This window comes from Phaenicophaeus curvirostris, chromosome 5, assembly GCF_032191515.1.
Source record: "Phaenicophaeus curvirostris isolate KB17595 chromosome 5, BPBGC_Pcur_1.0, whole genome shotgun sequence".
Taxonomy (NCBI): Eukaryota; Metazoa; Chordata; class Aves; order Cuculiformes; family Cuculidae; genus Phaenicophaeus; species Phaenicophaeus curvirostris.
Genome location: NC_091396.1, coordinates 13,333,602 through 13,359,515, shown reverse-complemented (window position 1 = coordinate 13,359,515; position 25,914 = coordinate 13,333,602). Strand labels below are relative to the sequence as shown.

Genomic DNA, 25,914 nt, shown 5'->3' with positions numbered 1-25,914 from the left:
TATCTTGGGGGAATCATTATAGGAAATCTGCACAGAAGTCGTATCTCAAGGAGGGATTTGAATTGAGACAGGGAGATCGTTTGACATACAAAGCATTGGGGGAGCATGGGAGACTGTGAGGATGAGAGCAAGGGAAGGATAAACAGTAGGTAGGCTTCTTTCACATAATGAAACCGTCACACGTAGGAAAGAGACTATCTGTGACTAGATACGGTCACAAAAATGCACTGAAATTGGTCGTAACTGCAAAGTCAATAAAAGGCTCTTAATCTTTCAATAAACAATTTATTTTTAAAAGTTATTTTGGAGCTATTGAAGCTCCTGGGGTGGAGAAGTAAATGCATTTTAAATGTGCTATACAGTATGCAGTGTCACAGGTTTAAGTTTCATTTTATCAGATATATGGTTTAGTCATTTGAACTTTGGATTAGAAGCCAAAATTCCTCCACTCTAACATTCACTCCTTTTCTGGCTTTCAACAAACCTTTTAAGGTCAGACTCAAATAGCTCTCCTCATGGAGAAAGGCAGGTACTACACAGTACTCGAAAGGAAAGAAAAATCTGCCCTTCAAATCAGTTGACTTTTGTGAAACTAGAGTAATTTATACACCTCTTTTCTTGAAAGATGCTCGCCAAAATGAATTATTTTAGTTAACATTTCCAAAGAATGAATAGTAGTAAATAGACCTGGACAAACTTTTTTATGGCTTAAAAAAAATAAAAAGAATATTTTGCAAGCTTTAAGATAAAAAATCTTTCGGAAACCAGTGCAATGAAAGTAGTTCTGCAAATAGATTACTTCTTTGAATTTTCCTGTTGTTATCACTATGTTATCCATATAGAAAGAGTGCATTGACAGAGGAACAGAGAGGGTAAGAATAATGGCAAAACTATAAATATTTTTAGGTGAAAAATACCCTTAAACAGTCATGGCATTTAAATGCAATTTTTCATATGGCATTTTCTTTCAAATCTGTTGCACAATATACTGGGTTTAAAATAGAGTTGCTTAGAGTGAAAATCATTCAAAGAAGACAGCATTTCACATTCTCAATTGCTAGCTTGATCCCATCTCTGTCACTTTAATGTCTCAGTAACTGCTGGGAGGGTTTGGGGAGGTCATTCTAGCAATTAACTGTTTCATCAATTATTACTTACCCATTTAAAAGTTACTATGACACTTGCATATATTTTCATTACACAAGTGGCTGAAAACAAATCTCACTGCCCAACTTTGATATAGCAGGTAGAAGTCTATGCTCAAGATTCAACTTCAGTCTCTTGCTTTGGAGGTGACTTCAGCCAAATTTAATACAGACTGTGCAGTTCATTAAGGGAGCTTACTTCCTCCTTGTTGTGTTCCAATATGCTTAGCACAGGACTTTGTAAGGTATATACGACCAAGGCTAGTTCAAAACATTTATCCAAGCAAGATTCATTAAGAAGAGTTACCATTGTAAACAACTTGCATGAGAGAAGTGAACTAATCTAGATTTGTTGCAATAGCTACTCATATTGCTGCAACATATTCTGCAAGTATTTGATTGAAAACTGTAAAGTTGTCCAACTCCTAAGGAGATGCCAAGAAATGCCAAGCTGTTAGAAAGTCTCTTCCCCAGGGGACAAAAGGATCATCGATGAACAGACAAAATGATGGGAAAACAGTTTGCAGTTTAAAAGATCAAAATGGCAGATGAAGGGTGGCTGTCAAGAAGCAAAATCAAGATAACACCTACTGCTCTGAAAGGAAGTGAGTTAAGAGAAGCCAAAGGATATTTACTCTTACGCATACATAACAAGTACCTGAAAAAAAAAAACAATGGCACCAATGAAACACATTAGAGAGCTTATCCTTCACTGCACATTTAAATAGACTACTTGGTAGCTTCAAAGAGAGGCAAGGGTAAACCTGTGATCTATATCCTGAAATTAGGAATTAATTCCATATATGTAGTGATTAAAAATAAAAGCCAAATCATAAATGTGCTCAGAAGTCACCCATCCAGCACTGCAGATCGGTTGCCTTTGGAAATGCAGCCACAGTGTGTTGCCTTGTCTGCGTAAACTGTAGTAACACTGCAGTGATGCTGAAAGTATCAGGAGGGTCCCAAGATTACTTCATAACTTGCAGAAACAAGCTCAGGTACCGAGGGAATATCGTAAAAGGTAACACTGGAAACATTAGGAAAGATTAACACTCTAATGCTCATTGAAATTACCAGGGGCCTCTTCAAGCACTTCTTTCTGTCTTGAATCACAGCTTCTGCCTTTAACCGTGCAGAAAGGAGACAAGTGGTGACCTAATTACTATGAATTCTTCCAGAACGGCTCTGCCAGTGTCCCAAACCTTGGAAAGAAGATATTACATTACTTATCCTATCCCTTCTCTTACTCCACTAGATGATCTCTGAAGTGTTCATTTCTGAAAATTACTATAATTTATTGTGGTTGGTAACAGGCATTATTCTAAGGTTTAATAGTGCCCTTTTAAGTTACCCTCTGACTTATAGATCTGTGAAAGACTTTGTTTCTTTCCTCATGCTCCCATGGAAACTGAGCTACCTTTGCAGCCTACGTAGGTCTAGAATCAAATGTGTACACACAACTTTATGAACACCAAAAAAATATTTCCCAGTATAAACCTCATTTTCCCTGCAGATATCCAGAAACCTTACATAAGGAATAGGACTCCAACTTTATCCTTGGCTTGTGGCATTTCTGTATTGACCTTTCTCAGTTTCATGCTTTCTTAGTAACTTTTTGTCACATAGATAGGAGATTGGAATATGCCATACCATCCAGCCCTGTTCAATGTCTTTATCAATGACCTGGATGAAAGCATTGAGTGCAAGTTTGCAGATGACACTAAGCTGGGTGGAAGTGTTGATCTGCTGGAGGGTACGGAGGCTCTGCAAAGGGATCTGAACAGGCTGGACCGCTGGGCTGAGACCAATGGCATGAGGTTTAACAAGGCCAAATGCCAGGTCCTGCACTTGGGGCACAACAACCCTGTGCAGTGCTACAGACTAGGAGAAGTCTGTCTAGAAAGCTGCCTGGAGGGGAGGGACCTGGGGGTGTTGGTTGACAGAAGACTGAACATGAGCCAGCAGTGTGCCCAGGTGGCCAAGAAGGCCAATGGCATCTTGGCTTGGATCAGAAACGGTGTGACCAGCAGGTCCAGGGAGGTTATTCTCCCTCTGTACTCGGCACTGGTGAGACCACTCCTCGAATCCTGTGTTCATTCTGGGCCCCTCACCACAAGAAGGATGTTGAGGCTCTGGAGCGAGTCCAGAGAAGAGCAACAAAGCTGGTGAAGGGGCTGGAGAACAGGCCTTACGAGGAATGGCTGAGAAAGCTGGGGTTGTTTAGCCTGCAGAAGAGGAGGCTGAGGGGAGACCTCATTGCTCTCTATAACTACCTGAAAGGAGGTTGTAGAGAGGAGGGAGCTGGGCTCTTCTCCCAAGTGGCAGGGGACAGGACAAGAGGGAATGGCCTCAAGCTCCACCAGGGGAGGTTCAGGCTGGACATCAGGAAAAAATTTTTCACAGAAAGGGTCATTGGGCACTGGAACAGGCTGCCCAGGGAGGTGGTTGAGTCACCTTCCCTGAAGGTGTTTAAGGCACGGGTGGACGAGGTGCTGAGGGGCATGGTTTAGTGTTTGATAGGAATGGTTGGACTCGATGATCCGGTGGGTCTCTTCCAACCTGGTTTTTCTATGATTCTATGATTCATTTGTCAATTAACTTGCCTCTGAACACCTCAATACTTTGCTTTCTTTCTTTGGATGCAGTAGTAGAGAAACAGTTCATCAGCATCTGGGCCAACATTTAAATATAGATCTAATGTGAACAGAGTGTTTGATTCTTAAAAAAAATTATACTTAAATCCTTTCCCATTCCTGCAAGTCTGGAATAAAAGTAAAAAAAAGTAAAAACTGCAAAGCAAACTGTTTTCTTTCAGTCTTCTCAATGCAATGCCAAGATAAGATGACCCTTGGTCAGACAATGACTGTGTCTTTAAAACTCTACAATAACCTCATTCTTAGCTGCGGGTCTTTGCTTTATAGTGTGTTCCTGGACAAATGAGTGGGTTCTGTTACAGATACTGATTCTGGCTTTCCAATGAAATTCTGGTCAAAAGAAGTTCACCTCAAATCCAGGATTTGTAGGATTTTAATGAGAGTGGAAGGATGAAGTAAAGACAAACAGCAAAGAAAGGTTATAAAATGATCAAATTTGGCTCTTACATGTCAAAAGCTCATATCTTTTCAGCTTCGATAAACAGGCAAGCAGCTCCCCAAAACTACTTTTCCAGAGACAGAATCTAAAATTATACATGAAAAAATACATCAAACTTATTATCGTGCATCGTTCTCTAAATCTTTTTACAATAAAAATCAGCTTAAATATCCCGTCTTTCTTAAAAACATGCTGTGAACCAAGAAGTAAGAGTAAGAAGAAAGCTAGCTCCTCCTATTTTCATATATATATTTTTTTTTTCTGAACAAGGTCACATCTCAGCAACTGAAAAGTAGCAGAGCTCCTTTCATCAAGTTTTTAACTAGAAAAATAGTATGCCCATTTCTTTGTAATACACCTCTGGGCTTTTTTATTATGACTTCATTTCCCCTTGTAATATTGGAACGTCTCTATAATTGTAAAAGTGTAATAGAATCTAATAGAATTTCATTTGGAACTCTGAATGGTCTATGCCATCTCTGCTCATTTTGAGTAAAATAATGATTTTTAATGTCCACACATGGCTTCCCATGACCTTATTCAATCTTTGGGTTGATCAGGAAATATATTGATTCAATTACATACTGATGACAAATGAACTAAAAGAAAGAGGAAAAAAAGGTCAGCATATATTTGAAAATGTAAATCTTAGCAATGTCTTTTGGGTTTGCCCAAAAAAAAAAGTCATTTCAAAATGCCATTTGTGGCTAATAGTGTGGAGTTCCAGTTCCTATCTATGAGCAGCAAAGAAATCATTAAAGTGTAAGAAGCATACTCTCCCCTCCTTTTATCATTACAAAATCCTCTTTCCTTTAGAGGTTTGCATGGAATGACCTCTTTTGGCTAAAAGACCCTTTCACCCCTCACTTTAAGGGAAGAATGCTTCAGTTCACAAATACACCACTCATTACACTAATTTTTCTCTTCTTCCTTTCCCCCTCCTTTTCATTTTGTTTTATTCATAAAATAATTAACAGTGCAAACATCTCACCATCACCACTTCCCTACCCTCACTGCTTTAGTTATTATCACACCTTTATGCCCTCATCTTTGGTCTCAGCCATATAAAATGCCAAATAGGATGGCGTGCATCAGTGGAGCTGTTTCCAGTTTAATAAGATCTAACTGTCCATTTGCAGTGTTGCAGTACTTGATTGCAGTTCACTGTAAAAACCTTTTTAATCTAGGGTGAAATTTCACCTCATCTCTGTGAAGCTGGGCTCTGAACCTTAGAAAGAAAATATTTTAATCGCTAAGAAGTAGTAAGATATGAATAGAAATAAACAGCAGTCCACAGCTAAAGCAGTCACTATGTTGTTAGCTGATTCGGTAAGGTAGATTTCCCAACGTACCTACGCATCTCTGGCTTTGGGTTATCTGTTCAGCTAGTTTCACTACCTTCTTTGGATTTTTTTCTTTTAAGAATGAACTATGGGTCTGCCAAAAAACATCCAGCTGAGAGCTACCCAGGCTGACTTCACCAAAACAGGCACACCTGACAGGCCTGGTATTTTCCAACGTGAAAAACTGTTCTGCCCCAAACAGGTCTGAACAGGGATATACGATCAAGCACATGAGCCAACTCAACAGGTCCCCTCCAAATCTGACAATGACTTTCTGGGGCTTCAAAATTTTTGCTATGAAAAATATGCATTCACTAGGAACGGCAACAGAGCCATCACCTATCATTCTGCATTTCACTGAAGAGGTTTTTTTGGGAGAACTTGCAGTAACTTTCATCCTATCCCGAGATAAGCACAAGGCTGTGCCCCTCATATCTTATGTGATAAGATATCTTATCTTATGTGAGACCCTTCAGATCAGTCTCAAAGCCTTTAATGAAGGGAAACGGCAAAACTGGGAATTCACCCATCGTCTCATCTATGGAGCTGTTGGCCACACTACCTCTTTCTGCAGACAGATCTTGTTTTTTTAAATATTCAGATCTATCATCAGGACACACGTAAATGCTTTCAGACGCAGAAGTACATAGTTGAGCACCTAAAAGAAAATAATGGATATGGGTGCTCTGCTAAAACCACAACATCAGAAACAAGATTTCGTCCAAAGCAGTAGAGTTTGTTATTGCAGATTTTGTAGAAAACTGTGCATGAACTGGAAAAGATCAATCAAGTATTGATTTTGAAGAGGAGAACAGGTGCATGGGGAGAAGTGGCTACTTTCTGGAGCTCAGTGTTGCAAAATAAATTCAAATGTGTCATAACAAGATTTCTCAGCAATTTTTTTCAGACTTAGTCCAAGACAAAACCAGGTATAGTTTCGAGGATCTAATCAGCTTGAGAAGTAATTAGCACCAGGTAATATAAAATAAACAGACCTTAGAAGTTTAAACCACAATTATTAATTTTTTTTCACAACAGCTTTTATCCACATACTCAAAGGGTAAAAGGTTAAAACAAAAAATTACTTGTTTCCCAATCTTTGCTCATTTAGGGTAAAATTACCATGGGAAATATTTAGATGGCTGTTTTGCTGTTACTATTCAGTGGAAAATACAGTTCATTCATAATAATCTCTTGAAAACGCAGGCATGCAATAACACTTTCAATCCACAGCATTTTTGATTGAATGAAACATTGTTAGAGGATTAGTTTGTCTACAGTGGAGTGCTGCTTTATGTTACTGGCCTTTGCAGTGCTGACTTTGGAGTACTAAAGTCCCTACAGGCTTTTAGGACAAAATTGTCAATCTCCTGGGGAATGAACATAAATTACATATCTTATTTTCTGTAAGGGACAAGGATGGCACAGAACAAAAAAAAAAAAATTACCCTTTGCTTCAGTGTCGCATAGTGACTCACTGGAAGCTCCATGAAAGCACTGAGAAATATAGTTAAGGATCCAAGCTGAGTGACATTCAGAACAAGTCCTTCCTTCTGGGCTAGGTATGGCAGTAAATATGGTATGGCATGAGACATCACTGAATACAGTGAAATTCCTTCAGCTGCTCTGTGAAACTAAGGCAAGCAAACACAACATACTTGTATTTGCTTTGCTTCTTTTTGTCTACTAATTCTTTTTTTTCCAAAACAATTTAACTACTTCTGCTAATCTAACCATAACATTCCGCAAAATCTTCAAACGTTCAAATCATGACAAAGAAAAACTAAATTTAAACATTTTATACATAACTTTGTAGTACTGAACATGAGACAGCAAATACTCAGTTAAATTGACGTCTGGCAGAATAATGCAGATTCCTAGTAGACTAACCAGACTTCTTCATGAGTCAGTCACCATAAAGAAATGTGACCTGTCCCACTTCTCAGCAAACATTTAATGGCAAAGTGTGGTAGTGAGGTCTCATATTACCACAACGTCATTAATTTTACAAAATATAGTGCAGAACATTTCCTAGCATACTCTGAAGTATTATTGTAAATTATTTAAGCTAAACTACACTTGTCAAACAAATGACTAAACTACATTTTTTGATGCAGAATCCAAAATTTTTCACTCCAGTGGTGTTTCCCAGCTTCCTAATTGGCCAAACTAAAAATTAGTCTGGACTGTTTTTACACCTACCACACTGAGAGCTGTACAGCCCTGAGCTGATGCCTGGTTGTTCTGTATACCATAAAGTCCAGGGGAAAACTGCATTGAAGCATGAGTTGTTCAGCTCAACTCATGCTTGCCCATTCTCACCTATGGAGAAGGTCAGGTTTCCACAGGTGAGGTAGCCACTGAGCTCTTAGTAGTGAGCTCTAGGGTCAGCACTGAGAGAGAATAAGGAGCTCCTTTTTCTTGCTATATCAGTATATCTAATTTAAATATTTATATTTACACAATGTATCTCGGTTTCATGTGTAAAACCTCCAGAGCTGTGCCTTGCCAGCTCTTCAAGATCAGTCTACTGTAACAAAGAAAAAGCCATGCTCTCCCTTCTTTGCAAAGGCGAAGGAGGCCTGCAGTAAGCAGTTTCACCACAGCACCTTTGTGTTGTGTAAAGCCTGCTCCACAACACTTTATTATTGTGGTAAAATGTAACCACAATCGTCAATCAAGGTAACTGGAACTGCCAGTATCATAGTTTCTAAAAGATCACCATAGCCAAAGCACTTACCATTCACCACTGCCACGTCCTTGCCTGTGGTAATAAATCATAACAAAAATATTTACAGGAAGTTCCGCTGGTCTTGAACTATCTTTAATAACTTGATCATTTAGTTGAGGCACACAGGAACCCACACATATCCTACAGATATATCTTAGTAATGAAGGGTGAATGAAAGAACTTGCTTGCTATGTCACTTGGGGTACAGATTGAAAATGTCTTAAATTAACATCACTTAGAAGAATTGAGGCTATAGGTTATTAAATACCAACTTTGTGCCAGCAAAATTAAAGACACTAATTTATTTTATAACACTTTGAAGTATTATATGGCATTTTATTTCTTGATAACCTTTCAATGTCTAACCCCATTTAATTTACATACATAGTTAGCAGCTCATTAACAGCTCATTAGAAACACTAGGAAAAACATGTGACAATAACAAATTCAGTGCAGCAGAGGGGACCAAATTTCTATTTGGGATATTATACAGAAATTCCTGCTTCTAAATGAAAAATGTATGGTATTTTGCCAGCACTAAGCCTGCAGGGTTCACGGTTATTACATGAAAATAGTAAAAATAACTCAATTGCTGTAGCTGACTCTTCTTGTATTTATTTAGACAATACTAGAGGGCAATGCACTGAGAGATGATCACATGACACAAGGCTGGGAAGATGCAACACAATGTAAATAGTGCCACAGGTAAGTGCTGCATTAAACATTGCGACCTAGTAGTACATTTAGGGTGATATAGAGCTCCCTGAAATTTTCCTTTTTATTCCTTTTTAATTTTTAAATCACCTGCTTTATTGTAAAAGGCAAACATGCATAATGTGAAGCCACAGAAGTCACAAAAATGGATGTGCCGGGTCAGATCACAGCCTACACAGCCCAGCAAGCTGTGTTCATCAGTGTAGACTTTTAAGAGAGCGTAGATAGTGCTGACATCTCTCCTTGTGTGTACGTTCTAGCAAATACGAAGTCAGACATCTTCCAGGCCATATTACTGTACATCCAGACTGCCATGCTGACGAGTAACTAAGGCCTCTACCTTCAAAACTCTCTTTAATCCTTGGCATAGAATCTTCATTTATACAGTGAGAATAAGGACGCTGATTACTATCATAAAGCCTTATTAGATCCATGGAGGAAAACTCATGAAATACTATCATCACCTTCTCATAGGACTTTGGAGGGATCATAGAAAGGAGTGCTGCCAGGAAACAACATGCACATTGGAACTGGAATATGGTAGCACAGCACAAATATCATTAATAAATCTCAGACAAAATGTCAAACTAGTGAAACCCAAAGAGTTGATTTAAGAAAAACTGAAGGTAAATGGGTTGCAGATCCCACCTGAGAAAGTTTCCAGCTTAGAAAACAAAACACACATTTCAAACAAGGATCTCAATTTCCAAATGATTATCTCTGTCAGGTTCTCTGAGCCCTCTGCAATTCACCTGCTAATTCACCATCCAGCTACAGTGTCCTCTTACCACTTTGCCAAATAAATACATCTTATTTATAAATAAATAAATTAAATACATTATTTCTTGCTCTCCTTCCCAACATGTCTGTGCTCTTTCTACTACACCAATTCCTCTGATCTCAACTGTATACTTCCAGTTAATTCAAGTTATTTCTAAAAAACAAATCCAGTACACTCATGTATAGAAAATGAATATGCATCCACTTTACAGAAAAGTCATAGAACCAGGATATTTAGATAACTCAACTGAGTTACCACAATCATATCCAAGTGCAGATCATAGAATCATTGAATCATAGAATCATTGACTAGTTTGGGTGTGAAGGGACCTTAAAGGTCATCTACTTCTAACCCCTCTGCCATGGGCAGGCACATCCCACTAGACCAGGCTGCCCAAGGCCCCATCCAACCTGGCCTTGAACACCTCCAGGGATGAGACATCCACAGCTTCCCTGGGCAACCTGTGCCCATGCCTCAGCACCCTCATGGTGAAGAAATTCTTCCTTATATCAAGCTTAAATTTGCCCCTCTCCAATTTACGATTCTCTCTAACTTATGGGCAACTTCCACCTTTCCATCTTCAAGCCAACTTGCTGTCTCCCACAGAGATGTCTTGTGTGATTTTCTTTTTCACAGAAACACTAGGTTGGAAAAGAATCATAGAATCACCAGGTTGGAAAATACCCAGTGGATCATCAAGTCCAACCATTCCTATCAATCACTAAACCATGCCCCTCAGCGCTTCCTCCACCCGTCCCTTAAACACCTCCACGGAAGGTGAATCAACCACCTCCCTGGGCAGCCTGTTCCAGTGCCCAATGACCCTTTCCGTGAAAAATTTTTTCCTAATGTCCTCCCCTGGCAGAGCTTGAGGCCATTCCCTCTTGTCCTGTCCCCTGTCACTTGGGGGAAGAGGCCAGCTCCCTCCTCTGCCCGCCCTCCTTTCAGGTGGTTGTAGAGAGCAATAAGGGAGGCGCAAGGCCGGGCGCTGGCTCTGGCGCCTCCCCCGGTCCCCGCGCCGCTCGCCGCCTCCCATCCCCGGGGCGGTGCTGCCACCTGCTGCCGCGCCGCCTCCGCCCTACCTGCACCTCGGAGCCTTCGGGGCTGCCTCCCACGCGCTCCCACCAGCGGGAATTCCACGGGAATTCACACCAGCCGCGATTTCCAGCCGCGCCCCACGCACCCCCCACCCCCCAGCCCGGGCAGAGCGATGGGGGCGCGCTGGAAGCTCAGGTGCAGCCGTTCAGGTTCTGAGTTACGAGTGATGGTGACAAGAAAAGAGTTAATAAATCTTCAGCGATGTGCCTTGCCAAAAACATAGCGTTAGCTTAAAAGGACTGAAAATAAGTTTCAAAGGAAAATATAGTCAAACTTACCGAATCTGCTCTGTTTTTCTTCTATCGGTCTCCTTGGTACCTCTCGTGTTGCTAATAAAAATCTGGCTACCCCTCTAGACGGCTCAGTGCTTTACTTACCTGAGTGGTAAGAAAATTCTTTGTACCTAAAGGAAAAGCACTTAATTTCACGTTGTTGGCTTCATAGCATTCACCCAAACTTCTTCCTCACAACACATTTACAACCCTGACTCAACGGGAAAGGACCGTTACTATGTGCTATTGGCATAGAGAAAAAGTTCACATTTAATTTATAATTATTTTTAACAAGTGCTGCCTTCTCAAGACTGACTTAACCGTGTTAAAACATTTACCCTATGAGTTCCTGCCCACGGCAGGGGAGTTGGAACTAGATGATCTTTAAGGTCCCTTCTAACTCAAACTATTCGATGATTCTATGATGTAGGTTTTTAAAAAACCTTTATAATCCATGGACTAATTCTCCTTCCAGAATACCAGTAAGCATCCTTGGCCTGTACAATCACGTTTATTAACTGTATCTATTCATTCATTGATGATTCCTAATTTAAAATTAGTCTAAAAGTCTATGCATACATCTCATGATTGCAGTTCCAAGCTTAAATCTGCAATAAAACTTCTCAGGAGATCAGGAGGGAGTTTAATTTTAGGTCACTTACATCTAAGCAAGAGAGAACAAATTAAAGTAGAAGAAAACCACCTCTCTGTGAATTCTCCCACTACCTCAGCAATTAAGGAATTTTTTCGTACAATTTTGTGTAATTAAGTGACACCTTAACCAAGCTATAAATGCTGAAAACTAAACAAGCTGCGCTCTGTTATTTAACAACTGCCACACTACTGCTCATTGTTTACCACTGTAAATCCCCCTCTTCTACATGTTAAGATGTGTCTTATCCTAAAAATCTAAGAGTAAGTAAGTATAACTGCTTTATAATGAGCTCCCAGTGGATCATACACAAGGCCTTTATGACACCTATACTCCTCTTTTGCTCTAGTCTCTGTCAAATGATGAAATACTTTAAAAAATCTGACAAACAATTGTAACTTTTCTGCTTCAATCTTACCTTGATGGTTTCTTCTTTACAGCAGTAAAAGGAATGGCTTCCATGGCCACATATGAAAGAACAATCTCAGGTTCTGGCAAACAGAATAAATTTATGCTATAGCAGAGGAAGACAATTTGTTGTGATAAAGGGAAAGAAACTGAATTGAAAAGTTAAGCATGTGCTGTAATACAAGAAAGCAGACTGATGGCTACAGTGATCTTGCAGTGACTTCACAGAGGAAATCTGAGTATGTGGAAGTCTCTAAGACACCTCCGCAAGTCCCATTTCACCACTGTATGCTCACACAAAGTATTTTGTGAGCATCCATGGCCAAACACACAAAACAGTGGGCAAATATAACTCCTAGTATAGAGGTTTCCACCATGGTCTTGCACGGCTAACCTCATATATGCACTTAAATATACTTTATATTCTGGGAAGCCCCTAGATTTTAGCAACTGCTTTGGTTTGCACGTTTAAATTAAGAGTTTAAGCGAAGCACACTCTCTGTTAGCAAGCAAGACACTTCTGATACCTTGAAACATAACATCAGGGAAAAGTCTAAGCTAGTCACAGTTCTTTCCTTGAATGAGAATGGCTCCAAGCCACTACTGTGGAGCTTTTCTAGGCTTACCTCAACTTAAATCACACCTCAACTCAAAACAGACTGGAAAAAATGCTAGTGACAGTTATATCGCCAAACTTATAAGGTACCCATCAGACAGAGTTAGAATGTGACTGTTCTCTAAGTAAATTTAGGATAATTTCTCTTGCATGTCATCTTAAAGTGCAATAGGGGCAGGGGGAGCAAGAGTGAATTCAGAATACAGAGGGAAATTATTTAAGCTGCTAGGCATAGATTCAAGTTTACCATGTACCCATCAGAAGTGACACTAGATGACTGCATTCCCGTTACAAAATATAAGTAGTGACCATTTCTCACTGCTATCCAGCAAAACACATCTAAACCCATGCCATACCACAGGAGAAAATACAACACTGCAGTGGCTACGATAAGATGTCAAGAATCCTGAGGAATACAAAGATTTAGTAGGACAGAGATAAGAAAGGACTAAACTAATCATATAGGCATATGATATCATCATATTTTAATCTTCTACACAGAAGCACTTGAAAAGATGAAGTATGCAGATGTCAGTGCTTGGAAAATAAAAGCCTCCCTTTTAAAATCATTGATCTGAAGTGCATACAGTAATAAGATATACAACAGGGATCAGATATGTACCAGATTTAGTCCCTGTTCCCTGTTGCATATTTGTTAAGAGATTTCTTTTTTATTACTTTTTAATTCATTATTGTAAGTATAATCTCAGTCAAGTCAAATCACTTCATTAATTAAAAGGGATTGAAAAGGTCCTTAGCTACCAGATTCCACAACAGCCCAAAAGCTCAGGCCTGTTTACAGGAGGTCGTATTTCATTTGCTGCCTGTGTCAAACTAGTACCCGTTAGGCCTTTGCCAGACCCCAGAGACGAGCCAATCAATGTCTGCTCACTAAAGCCCCTTGCATGAATCCATTTAAGCAATGCGGATGCTTCCTGTTGAAAAAAGAAATAGTCTCTTGGTATCGCTGATAGAAATTAGCCGTGAATTAAAAGAGAAGCACAGTTGTTTTGGAAGAAAGCCAGAACCAGGATTAATAGGCCATCTGAGCCTCTTGAGTGTTGAATCCCATTTGTTAGCAATTCTTTATGAAAGGTTTCCCCTCCCTACACCAGTTCTGACCAAACCCTGTGTGCTTTCTCCTGAAACTAAAATCGTTCAGTTAAATTTTAACCAGCTGGGAAAGCATGAAAAATAGTGTCTTTTGTCAAATATAATTTTAGAAACTTGCTTCATACTTGTACTACAATAACCCATTTGCCCTCTGTTTCCTATAAAATACACATTTCCTCATGACTCATCATCACTCTGTGCTTAAATGTAGCAAGACCACTGACAGATGGATTTGCACCAGACATGAGTTTGGCTTAATGCAATTTCAGTAATTTTGGCTGAATCTTGCAAAGGCTTTCACTGTACATTTAATTACTACTATCCTGTGTGAATGGAATAATCTATCTTGTGGTCAATCCTTCTAGACTCAAAAGCATTGCACGTAAGTTTAGTGGCAATGGAACTGAAGAACTTTTAGAGATCTCATCTTAAAATGCAAATGCTCTAGACGCCAATTTTTACAAGAGATGATTTTGTTCAAGTCTGATTTTCCAAGGTTAGTTGAATTTTCTCCAGTTTTTGGTCTCTACATGTAGGTATTAGGCTGTGGCTGGGGGCAGGGGGGGGAGGGGAATCGGGGGGGGGGGGGGGGGCGGTGCTTGTTTTTTTGTTTTCTTTCCAAAACATGACATCAGACTCTGGTCTAATTAATAAAAACTTTAAGTTTTCCAGAAAACTGAGTACCTATTTTTTCTCATAAAATCTTGTGAAGTCTTCTTGGTGGGCATCTCAAAAATTCACTACTGATAGTGAGGCTGCTCAATCCATAAGTGAAGATGTATGATCTGGAAGCAGGTAACGGTGTACCAGCTGGCTCTCAGTATCCAATCACACAGAAAAAAAATCCCAAAACATAACCACCTGTTTATGTTCTCTTCAGCTTCCTTGTTTCTTTCAGAGTTTTGCTATAATTACTTGGGGTATCATTTTTCTCTTTTCAGACTGTAATATCCAGATCATGAACATTTGGAACAGTAAATGCGGGGTTTTTTTGTTCATTCATTCAGATTGTGTTGATTTTGTTTATAGAGGTTAAACCTTCTCTCCTGCAGACAAGTAGACACTTTTACAGCTTATTCTCTCTTGCAGACGCACACACCCCACGAACTCGCAGGACAGAGAACATAATTTATGTAATTTAATTTTTTATTTTGACTGGGAAGAATTTTCTGGTTTCTCTAAATAGAAGCAGTCATGTGATTATTTGGCTACTTCCTGACTTCTCATTTGTTCTCATTATTTTCAAAGGCCCTTTTTAAATTGATTATGTTTTGAAGAACAAATAGCAGAATTTTAACAAATGTCTCTGCCAGTCTTAATTCTAGTTGCAGTATCATTTCATCATTTAGTAAGTCTTGGCAAAAATACCCCACACATTAGAGCACACAGAAGAATCTTGTTAAACAACTAGTCTGCCAGACATCAGCTCTAATTCATTTTCACTTGATTTGCATTGTCCAATTTCATTACCAATCAGAAGATAACCATTTCAAAACTGTCCACCTTATAAATATTCTTTCTTTCTCTGCAGGAGACCTTACTATTTAATCATCTATGATCTGTTCACATATTTCTCACAGAAAGAAAACCCCACAACAGTTTACTAACCATTTAAGGAGAAGGAAGAAATATTTATTGTTTTTCTTTAATCTTTTTTTTTAAAAACAAGGTATTTCAAAGCTTTAATTGTGACTGTAGAATATGGCAATGGACACAATCCCAAGGAAAGCTTCAAGTGTAAATAATCAATTTAAAAGCATGTTTTCATTGTGGAGATGGAGCATCATGAAGACAACTGTCCTACATACCTATACCTAATGAAACAGACTACTATCTATCTCAATTATATGGCCAAAGTGGCAAACATTAATACTTAAAAAGTCCCAAATTTTGCCTTAACTTTCTGACCTCATTTTAGCACACATCAGGTGTAAACAAACCCCAGTCTTCCTAAAAAATCTCTTCTTCAGGTCACTGAATTCTCTTCAAGGATGCACTGACTATTCTTCCATTGAGGAGGAAGGACTGGGTCTGAGTTTTTTAAACATCATGTTGACACTGGACAGTCAATGAACACAGGGAAGGACAGGAGTACAATACCACAGCAACAGGACTCCCACCAAATATTGTATTGACTCAGACAAATGCCTGTTCTCATCCTCACCCAGAAAAGAAGGAAAGGAAAAATGCACTCAGTCCAGCTCTACCAGTATCAGCAGACCGGTTCAAGGAGAACTATTTAGAAATAAATGGAGGTACAGGCTTACAGTAGGACAAAAGTAGTTTAATTTCAGTTACATACCAGAGCTCACCTAGAGGCAAACAAAAGGACCTTCAGCAGAACGAAGTGGACCATGAAGGTTTCACAACTGTTATTCTAATTTAAGGCCAAGGAACTAGAGAGCAGAAATAAAGATTGGCCTGGTTAAAAGCTGTAAGAAATCTAGAATCCAGATCAGCTTTTAGGATTCCTAAATGCTATCTCTCCAGCATGTCTGTCTCTATCGCAAGGCCTGCTGGCCCATGCCATCTATACAGCTCAGTGAGAAAATAGTTCATAGAGCACACACGTGCACAATCTCTATAAAAACTTTCTTCTGGCCAACTACTTTGGTTTGCTTCTATGAACACTGGGACAGGTCACTAGAAGCCATCTATTCTGTCTGGTAAACCTACATTCACAATCCCAGCTTCTACAGTGTAAGCACCATGTTCCAGCTTGACAGCTCTCTATAGGCTGCAGAATACTGTAAATTTGTACTTGTCCAGTACACTTTGTCAGGTTTCTCTTCTAATTTGTCTTATGGTCTCAAGCTAATTCTTTTCAAAGGGCTATTTTTGGGTTTGCTGATCTCCTCCTCCCTCTTCCCTCCCCTCAAGAGGATTCAAAGGGATTAATTGCTTTGAAAAGGTGTTGATGCTATTAATGTGGCTTTCATTTCTAGTGTGCCTCTGACGATAGCATGAATAGTTGTTGCAGAAATAAATATGAACCAAAAAACATTGTTTTAAAGATATCAAAATTACCTAAGTGGCTTAGAAATGCCTCTCCCAGTCCCGCCTTTCAGAAGTGTATACAGAATACATACTACATGCTTTTACAGTAGAAGTAAACCAGGAGGCATGCCAGAAATAAATGTCACTTGTCACTAGTCAAAAGTGTTAAAGTAAAGATATTTCATGACATGAGCCAGCAGAAACAACACTCTGTCTTCATATGGCTATAATCCTCTGGAAGGTGAGTAGCACACAAGATACACACAGCAAGTTACTGAGGTGGAGTATTTGAAGTATTTTGATTTCAAGCCACTGTTATTTTAGCCAAATACAAAGCAAATCTGAAAGTGAATAAGAGACTAAACCAGTAAATGGACTGAAGAATACTCCTGAAGTCCCTGGGGACTCTTCAGATTTCAGTTTTGTGTCTTTTACAGGTACAAAGGGTAGAAATGTTTTATCTCATTTTTTTCAGAAGTAGAATTCAGGTAGGTTTAGAGCAGTCTCCAATTCCTTAGCCAAATCAAAGACATCCCCAGAAAAGGCTTTTTGTAGTTTTGTTTTCAACAAAGCTGAAACATTAGAGCTATCAGTTGGATTCCATCTTTCTTGACGATTTATGCTGTGCTGGGGACAAAGCAGAAGAACCCCTTGAGCAACTGAATTTTTGCATACATATTTTAGAGCCTGTAAATTTTGCTATTTGTCAAATCCTCCTTATACCATAAGTGAAGACAGAACTTTGGAACTTTTATTACTATCAGGCAAGGCTACAGTACGCTAGCAAACACCATAGGTAGAGCTGTAAAAGACCTTCACAACACTGAGAAGTCAGAACATTAATTTATTCTAAGCAGCACAACACTTCCCCTGTCTCCAGACAAGCAGTTCTGGAAGCAGGAGGTCAAATAAAGTTCCCGAACACTCGTATCTTGTGCACCAAACATATTTCTCCTATCATTCATAAGGACTCTTGGCTACAAGGACTCTTCAATATGTGATGATGGTTTCACAGCAGCCTGTTTGTATGTTAGGGCACTAGCAATTTCTATTTTCATGAAATATGTAATAACAATATTTTGAGACTGCTGTGCTTCTAACTAACCACGTAATTCAAAATTTATCGATAGAAGATAAGGTAAAAGAGGACAGATGCATAGAAAAGGCCGTATCCACTTAGAGAAAAATTCACCAGGATTGATTCTCTAGGGAAAAGAGAATGGCAGTATGGCTGTCATCCATGTCCTGCTAAGTGACTTTCTGAACTTTTTAGCTTTACATCCTTAAAAAATGTGACATGCACCTTGGTTTATTTCTGGTGGCTGGAGTTTAACATGTTGAATTCAACAGAGTCTTTCTGTCAGCCCCATCAGAACAGTGAGGGCATTATCAGCTGCAAACGAGAGGAACTCTTCAGAGGGAGAGTCACTATCTGCTATTCCAAGCAACATACTAAAAGCAATATTAGATGAAGGTAGACCAAGATTCTCCTCAAATTTCCTTTGGATGCCTCTTCCCTCTGGGTAGCTGCACTCTACACTGTTTTATGCTAAAAAAAACAACCCTATGCAAACAGAACTACTTATTGCTTGGCTGTCACTTAAGAAGAAAGTCTTGTATCATGTGGCATTTACAACTACTTCAAGGTCCCTTTACATTCCAGGGCAGTTAAACAGACATTTATGTACATACAAAGCATGAGCACTTCATTAATAAGGGAGAGTGGTTCATGGCAGTTCAGGTCTAAGACCCATGATTTGTTTGGGGCACTTTTACCACAGGATGTAATCAAAGGTCCCCATTCAGCAAGGCAATAGGAATGCACAAAACCTCTATTTCAATACTGTTCAGCAAAGCATTTAAACTAGCTCTTTCCATCCCTTCAGAGTGCCCAAACTGCAAATGTTTCCTACTCAGGTGCCAAAAATGCTAACTTCCCTACATTATCACCTAAGATGCTTTTCAGGTTCACTGGGAAACCAAAATAGTTCCAATGAATGGCTAAAAAGCAATTTTTCTTCTCATTAGCTTCCTTCTCCCCCTTCTCCTTATGTTTCATTGTTTCTTTCTCCTTCATGCCATAGCAAACTCTGGCAGCACCACAGAATGCTGATGAGATACACACTTACTGGGTGAAATCCCAACAGCTACTTTTGGCCAATACCTGGCATGAACTGCCTCCTCTTTGAGGACTAGGGGAGTTTGCTTATCAGGCTGTCTTGAAAAGCTTAATGGTTCATTATAACTAGCCCAAAGGCTTGCAAGTTTTACAAAGCTATATCACATTAACGAGAAACTCCAGTAACCTTATACACATTCCTAGCAGCAAGGCACCAAGGTGGCTTTGCCTGTGAATAAAAATCACAACAAAAGTATTTTTATTCCATCTCTAAAAACAAGATCAACTTTGTATGTGCGAAGTCCTTGCTAATGTACTTAGATACTGTTTTCTTTTTTGAAATGTGTTGGGCAAATGTAGGGTTATCACAAAACGCAATTATACTGTGTTCTGAAGACTGTATTTCTAACATCCTTCAACCTGAATTGTCACAGTCCTTAGATTGCCCTGATGAAGGCCTGTCACTCATAGTCTCCTGTTCAGTGTGAGAAGATATCCATCAGCATTCAAACTGAATATTTCATAGAATCATAGAACCATTAAGTTGGAAGAGATCCTTAAGATCATCAAATCCAGCTATAAATGTATGCTCATCTCTAATTGTGAAAGACTAATTCTGTGACATTTAAGCATGCTTATGTTTGAAGATTTACAAACTGCTATTCCAAACCCATTCCTGCTAGTTCTGAACATGAAGATTCAAAGCGAAAGATTTTTTATTTCATCATATATTTAAATAAAATATTTGAGTTAAGTTTAGCAGTGACTGCATTTTTATGCCACCTGATCTCCAGTTCTGATTTGAAAGACAAAAAATTTGGAACAACTGGCAAATAAGGTTGCTAAAGGTACTGTTGCCACATGAAGTTGAAGGTTGCAGCGTGGGAAGACTGGCAGCTCCTATCTAACCTTTTCTGATCACTAACCTACCCTTTCTAATTACAACTTCAGAAAGAAAAAGAACTGAGGAACAATCTGAAGGTGATTTCCAGAGACAGAGAAAGAAGTCACATCCTATTCACTCATCTAAAAAGAGGTTTCTAACCCTTTCCTCCTGGCTGTGAAATCTTCTTGATATCCCATTCAATGCTTTGGCATCTGAACCAGGTCTCAGGCTGCCCCTACCACAGGAATGGGTCTCACTGCTGTGAGCTTGGATCAGGTCAGTTTCTCTGTTTTGCTTTGTTAACCTGATGAAACAGTGATTTTACAGAGGGAACCATCAGCAAGTTTGGTTAGCAGCTATATCAGAGCCTCTTTAATTAAGTAGGTCACTAAAGGATCTTCTTTTTACCTTGAAAAAGACATGGTCAGGACTTTACCTGCGCTGAAAGGTTTGAATTTCATTAGGGCTTTAAAATGGTTTTTTTTTCCCCCATCCAAATACAACTAGCACCCTTTGTTCAAACACATCAATACAGCTATTTGCATAAAGTATTGATTAGAAGTCATTATAATCACAAAATGTTAATTATAGCAATTAATTTCCAATCTCTTTGTACTTTAAGCTTGTTTGCTTTCAGCACAGAAGGTTAAAGCAAGAGTGAATCAGTCTTGGCTTTCTCTCTGGGGACAACTTTTTATACATCAAGAACTCTTATCCCGTAAATAGCAGTTTTTTCTATATGACCAGGCTTTTTCCCAACTTTGTTTCATAATTCCCCATACTATTTTCAAGTTTCACGCAGGGATACCAAACCCATGCTCCCCTCATCACCAGGCAGGTTCCTTACAGTCATCATAATTAAACTGTGGGTTTATAAATAATGGAGAACAAGAAAATTTTCTAATGTGGCCCAACTACCAACTGGAGGAAATGATTCTGTGGGACTGGTACAAACTCAGAGTGCTGAGCAGCTCTGAAAAGCCAACTTTTGTGGTGCTACTGATTTGATTCCATTCCCTGCTTTCCCTTCTATAAGAAAATTTCATTTAATCAGTTTTTGGAGACACCGACAATCCTGCAAAATCACAGCTTCGCATCTTCTTCTTCAAAGGATGGCTGCGTCAGATTCACTCTAAATACTTTAAACTTATCCCATCATGTCATTTTTTAAAGGATGTTGGCAGCCCTCTTCCTCCTGTTGCCCAAGAGAAACAAAATGACTGTCATATCCCTATTTTCAGCTGTTCCTCATCATCTCTCTCTGACTGTCCAAGCAATTTGTTTTCCTGTTTAATCATTTAAAAATTAATAGTAATTTTGTTTTTAAACCCAGAAACAGATTAACAACATCTTTTGTATAAAATCCTAGTGTTTTGTGCTAAATTTTGGAAAGCTGGTTCTCCTAAGCTAACCAGCATTTCTAAGTAATATTAGCTATGTAAGCTACTCAAGGAAAAGACCAGTAAAAAGCAGCGCATGCAAACTACATAATACCAGAACTCAGAACTTGATGACAGTTTTAGATTTTCAAGTAGACCACTGTATCTTAACAGCTAGAAAGGTAAAGGTGTACTTTTTTTTAAGGTAAAATCTCTTTGGACACCACTGTATTACAACTATAGACATAAGGCAATGATCCTTAATATATAAAGGCATCTGAAAAGAAAACGGCCAACTCACCCACCCTTCCCTTCATCCCTTTGGGAGGGATTTTGTGGCTCACAGAAACCATCTGGCTAAAAGTAATTGAGTGCATAATCCTTTGCACTTGCATCCATGCCCTTCCGGCACCATTTCTTTAAAGAAAGTCTGGGGATCTGGCTGTAGGCCCAGTCAAAAGGGGAAAAGCAAGTGAATGGAGCTGACAACCATGGAGCCTAAGCCTGAGGCTCCATTAACTACTCTATACCTCCTTTTATATTTCCGTGAAGAGCAATAGCAGCAGCTGATGAGAACCTCAGAGCCACAACCCCAGTGATATTGGAGAACAGTGAGAACTCAGGCTTGAAAGACATCTCTGGCCTTCCACACATCCCCAGAGGCTAGAAGATCTGGGCAGGCATCAAACCTATTCACTGAAGAGTTTTGTCTTGTTACACTCTTTTGATTCTGTGGGAAGAGATTACCTGCACGAGGAGCATCCAAAACACCCGACTATTAATATCTTCCAGCACTGGAAACCATGACCATCCATCAGATGATTATAAAAGACTGGTTTATGAATGAGTCAGACTACAGATCTAATATCATTTATGAGTTAGAGCAGACATGGATATTTCATGCGGGTCAGACAAAAAAGAGCATATGATTTTCTGTCATGATCATTTATGAGGTCCTGACCTTAATGTAACATCTCTTTACAGTGCCTATGACTTGTTTTCTTTGGTAATTACCATGAATTAGCTTTTTTGCTTAGCTGTCTAAAATAATTTTTATAACATGTAAAAACCTTTTCATGAAGCAACAGAACAGCTTTGCTTCTTACATTTAAAAAAATACCTCCTTTTTTCCTGTGTACAGATACAATTTCATAGTGAGGGCAATTTTACATAAACTATTTTCCACTCCACTGAGTGTTATGTCGCTCTACATGAATATATTTCTTGGTTGATGCTAAGGCAAAATATTGCTGTAAATGCTGTATTTTCATAAATGCTATTCTTTGACTTTTTAATAGATTCATTCCATGCATACTATCAATACCAAGTGTTACTGATGGACCTGTATTAAGCTGCCAGCATAATTTCCTCTGTTGTCCCCAGAGCCTTCACCTATAAGTCAAAGGGAAAAAAAGACCACTAACTCTTCTGTATTTCAAGCCAACGAAGTGATGAAGATGGAGAGAGAAGCTCCAATGATCTGAAAAGCTCCAGTCAGTAACACAGAAACAGAGAAAGGGAATTTGGGTAGAAAATAGCAAGTGACAAAGAGGGATTTATTTATTTTTTTTAATTTTTAGGAGTCTGGGTTTTTTTTTTAAAAAAAAAGAAATAACGTCAACATGGAATGGCCAAATTCAGAGCCAGTTGCAGATATGGATAAGTTAAATAGTGATAAATTAATGCCAGGCCCAGCAGAAGTGTAGCAGCTGTAAGTTTCCGATAGCATATAGCATACAAGAAATCCCTGTGATCATAATGCTAATAATGCAGGAGATGAAAGCATGACTTTACCAAATTTAGACTCCTTTTAAGTATCAATTGGCTCATGTTAGGACACACATTTTGTTCTCTTCTACATTAGTTTAAATCTAAATTTTGAGTAATTGACTTCAGGGTTATATTCTTTTAAAGGAGACTAAAGATCAGTGCTGCCTAGACTTGTTTCTGGAAAAGGTCCAAGAATACTAGCAATAGCTACATGGCTACATATTTTATTCTAGCTTTTCAGCATGTTGGGAGCAATTAAACTAAGTGCATTAAATCCAAATGCAGTGACTTTGATTCTTCATTAACATATATCTAAACCAAATTTTCCCTTGACTTCTTAGAATTTCTGGGTTTTGATATATTCTTGTTTGAATTTGTCCATTTTGTAACTGAATTCTTCATTTTTTTATAAGGGCATACATTATTATAAAGACTAAACTCCTGAGATAGAAGTTTTGTCACTTTCTGGAAATAAATTCATAAAACTGTATTTTCCAGCTATGCTATATTTGTTCTGAGCCCCTACCAAACATGAAATAGCAAATAATACATAGTGCCTTTAATCATTTAGCTTGTATGATTATGTAATAAAATAACACAAGCTGAGGATAGGTTCAGAGACAGTTCTCTCCAACCTCCTGTTTACCAATGAAAATTGTCACATTTTAAAAGCAGCACCAAAGTGGTTCTGATAATACAACTTTATAGAAGGACCAAAGACCTTGGGAAAAGACTTGGCCAATCCCTGTTCCGTTTTCCCCAGAAAAATATACCTGCTAATTTAATTCAGGACAAGAAGGGCGTGAGGTATGTCTACTTGGAGGACAGTTCTGCAACAGGACTTCATATTCACAGAGACTCCAAAGGCAATAAACTTTTGCACTCTTATTTAAGTTACTATTAAAATCAAATCTCACAAAAGCCTGGGCTAAATATCAAGGAGTTGATTTTAGCCTGTGTTGCTCAGTAGTTTATGGAAGCCAACTGAAAACACAGCCTTCTGTGGGATTGAAGGCCTATTATATATAGACAGAAAGACAGATGAAGTTGCCACAAAGCAGTCCAAATGCATTTGATCTCAGATTATTCCTGAACTTGCAGTCTTCTGTAGTCTATTCTTGCAATTCATTACTGCAGAAAACACATGACCTTTTGGGAAATACTTTAGCCTCCATCTTCTAAAGATTTTCAAGACATGGGGCACAGGAGACAAGTTGCAGTAACAACAGCAGTCAGCCAGGGTGCGAGATATTTCGTAAGAACCAAATGTTTCATAGAATCATAGAATCACCAGGTTGGAAGAGACCCACCGGATCACGGAATCCAACCGTTCCCACCAATCTCTAAACCATGCCCCTCAGTACCTCATCCACCCGCACCTTAAACACCTCCAGGGAAGGCAAGTCAACCACCTCCCTGGGCAGCCTCTGCCAGTGCCTGATGACCCTTTCAGTGAAGAATTTTTTCCTTTTGTGGAGCCTGAACCTCCCCTGGTGGAGCTTGAGGCCATTCCCTCTTGTCCTGTCCCCTGTCACTTGGGAGAAGAGGCCAGCTCCCTCCTCTCCACAACCTCCCTTCAGGTAATTGTAGAGAGCAATGAGGTCACCCCTCAGCCTCCTCTTCTCCAGGCTAAACAACCCCAGCTCTCTCAGTCGCTCATCTTACCAAACGTAGATGAATTTTGGGACACAGTGGTTTATCATCCTTGTTTTGTTATTTAAAGCTGAAGCTCCACCTCACAAGAAAAACAAGGAAGGGAAACACATTGACAAGAAACATACACTTCTGCTTTGAAATACCAGTCAGGAAATATTTAGGGGTAGATGCAGCTTGGAGGACTGCCTATAAGAGGCTTAAGTCAATTTGCATAACATTACCTACAACGGTTGTGTTATTTTCTTTCTTAAGGAACATTGGATTCCTTCATTTATGAAACAGATGGTAGCTCAGAAGTGCTCGATGATGGGATGTTCAGTTTGAAAGTTTTCTCATGGTGTTGTGAGGCACCAGTATGGCTGCTAAATTGGCCTGAAATGGAGAGGAAGGGGAGTCATTAGCAGTAACTATGCATACCAATTAGTTACTGGCACAGAGGCAATGTATCATCACCTTGACTTAGTGCACATAAAAATTCAGCTTTTACTGTCTAAGGTCTCCATCATCTCACTTCATATTATCTAGTGCTGAAATCTTTACCCCTAATTAATACTGGAGCTGCATGGAATCTGAACAACCTGCTGCCCAGTGAGCATATTTTTATGTCACTACTAAAGCTATTAATCCAGCAACAGTGTGCAGATATGCAGGCTGTGGGCTTCTCTGCTCCAGGGCACAAATTGTGACTAAGGCTTCAGAGTCCTTGTCAACAGTCATCTGAGCATGGATCCCAAACAATGCTGCTGCCAAAGGGCTAACCTGATCCTAAAATGCTTGAAAATAGCAAGACGGAATCAAGAAGTTTTATTTCCCTTAGTTTGGTATTAGAGTAGTTTTCATATCCACAGTCCAGAAACACCATTAATAAATCAGAGATATGAAAAGCCTAAAGAAAAATGAAAATTTGGAAGAAACTCCATCATCGCAAACATACGGCTGAATATGCACCTGAACAAGAGAAGGTTAGGATGTATACTGTGACTGCAGTCTGTAAGAACATAAATGAGGAACAATTCTTGGTAGAAAATATCTTCAAAGGCAAAAGATGAAGTCCTAGTGTCAGGAAGCCAAAATTAAACAGAGGTGGACAAATACTAGAAATTAATCCTTTTTGAGAGTTACTTTTTAATAATATTGCCAA

General features: G+C 39.1%; 1 long non-coding RNA gene across 2 annotated transcripts in view; it reads right to left on the bottom strand.

The window, feature by feature from the left end:
- LOC138721040 (uncharacterized) overlaps window positions 1-25,914 on the bottom strand; it is a 156,235-nt gene that overhangs the window by 110,731 nt on the left and 19,590 nt on the right. Inside the window, exon 1 of one of the 2 annotated variants that reach the window (XR_011337499.1) lies at window positions 7,784-7,895. The exons of the other annotated variant lie outside the window; for it this stretch is intronic. This is a non-coding gene — a long non-coding RNA (uncharacterized lncRNA). Of the gene's footprint in view, window positions 1-7,783; window positions 7,896-25,914 lie in introns of those variants that run through there. 2 annotated transcript variants of the gene reach the window in all.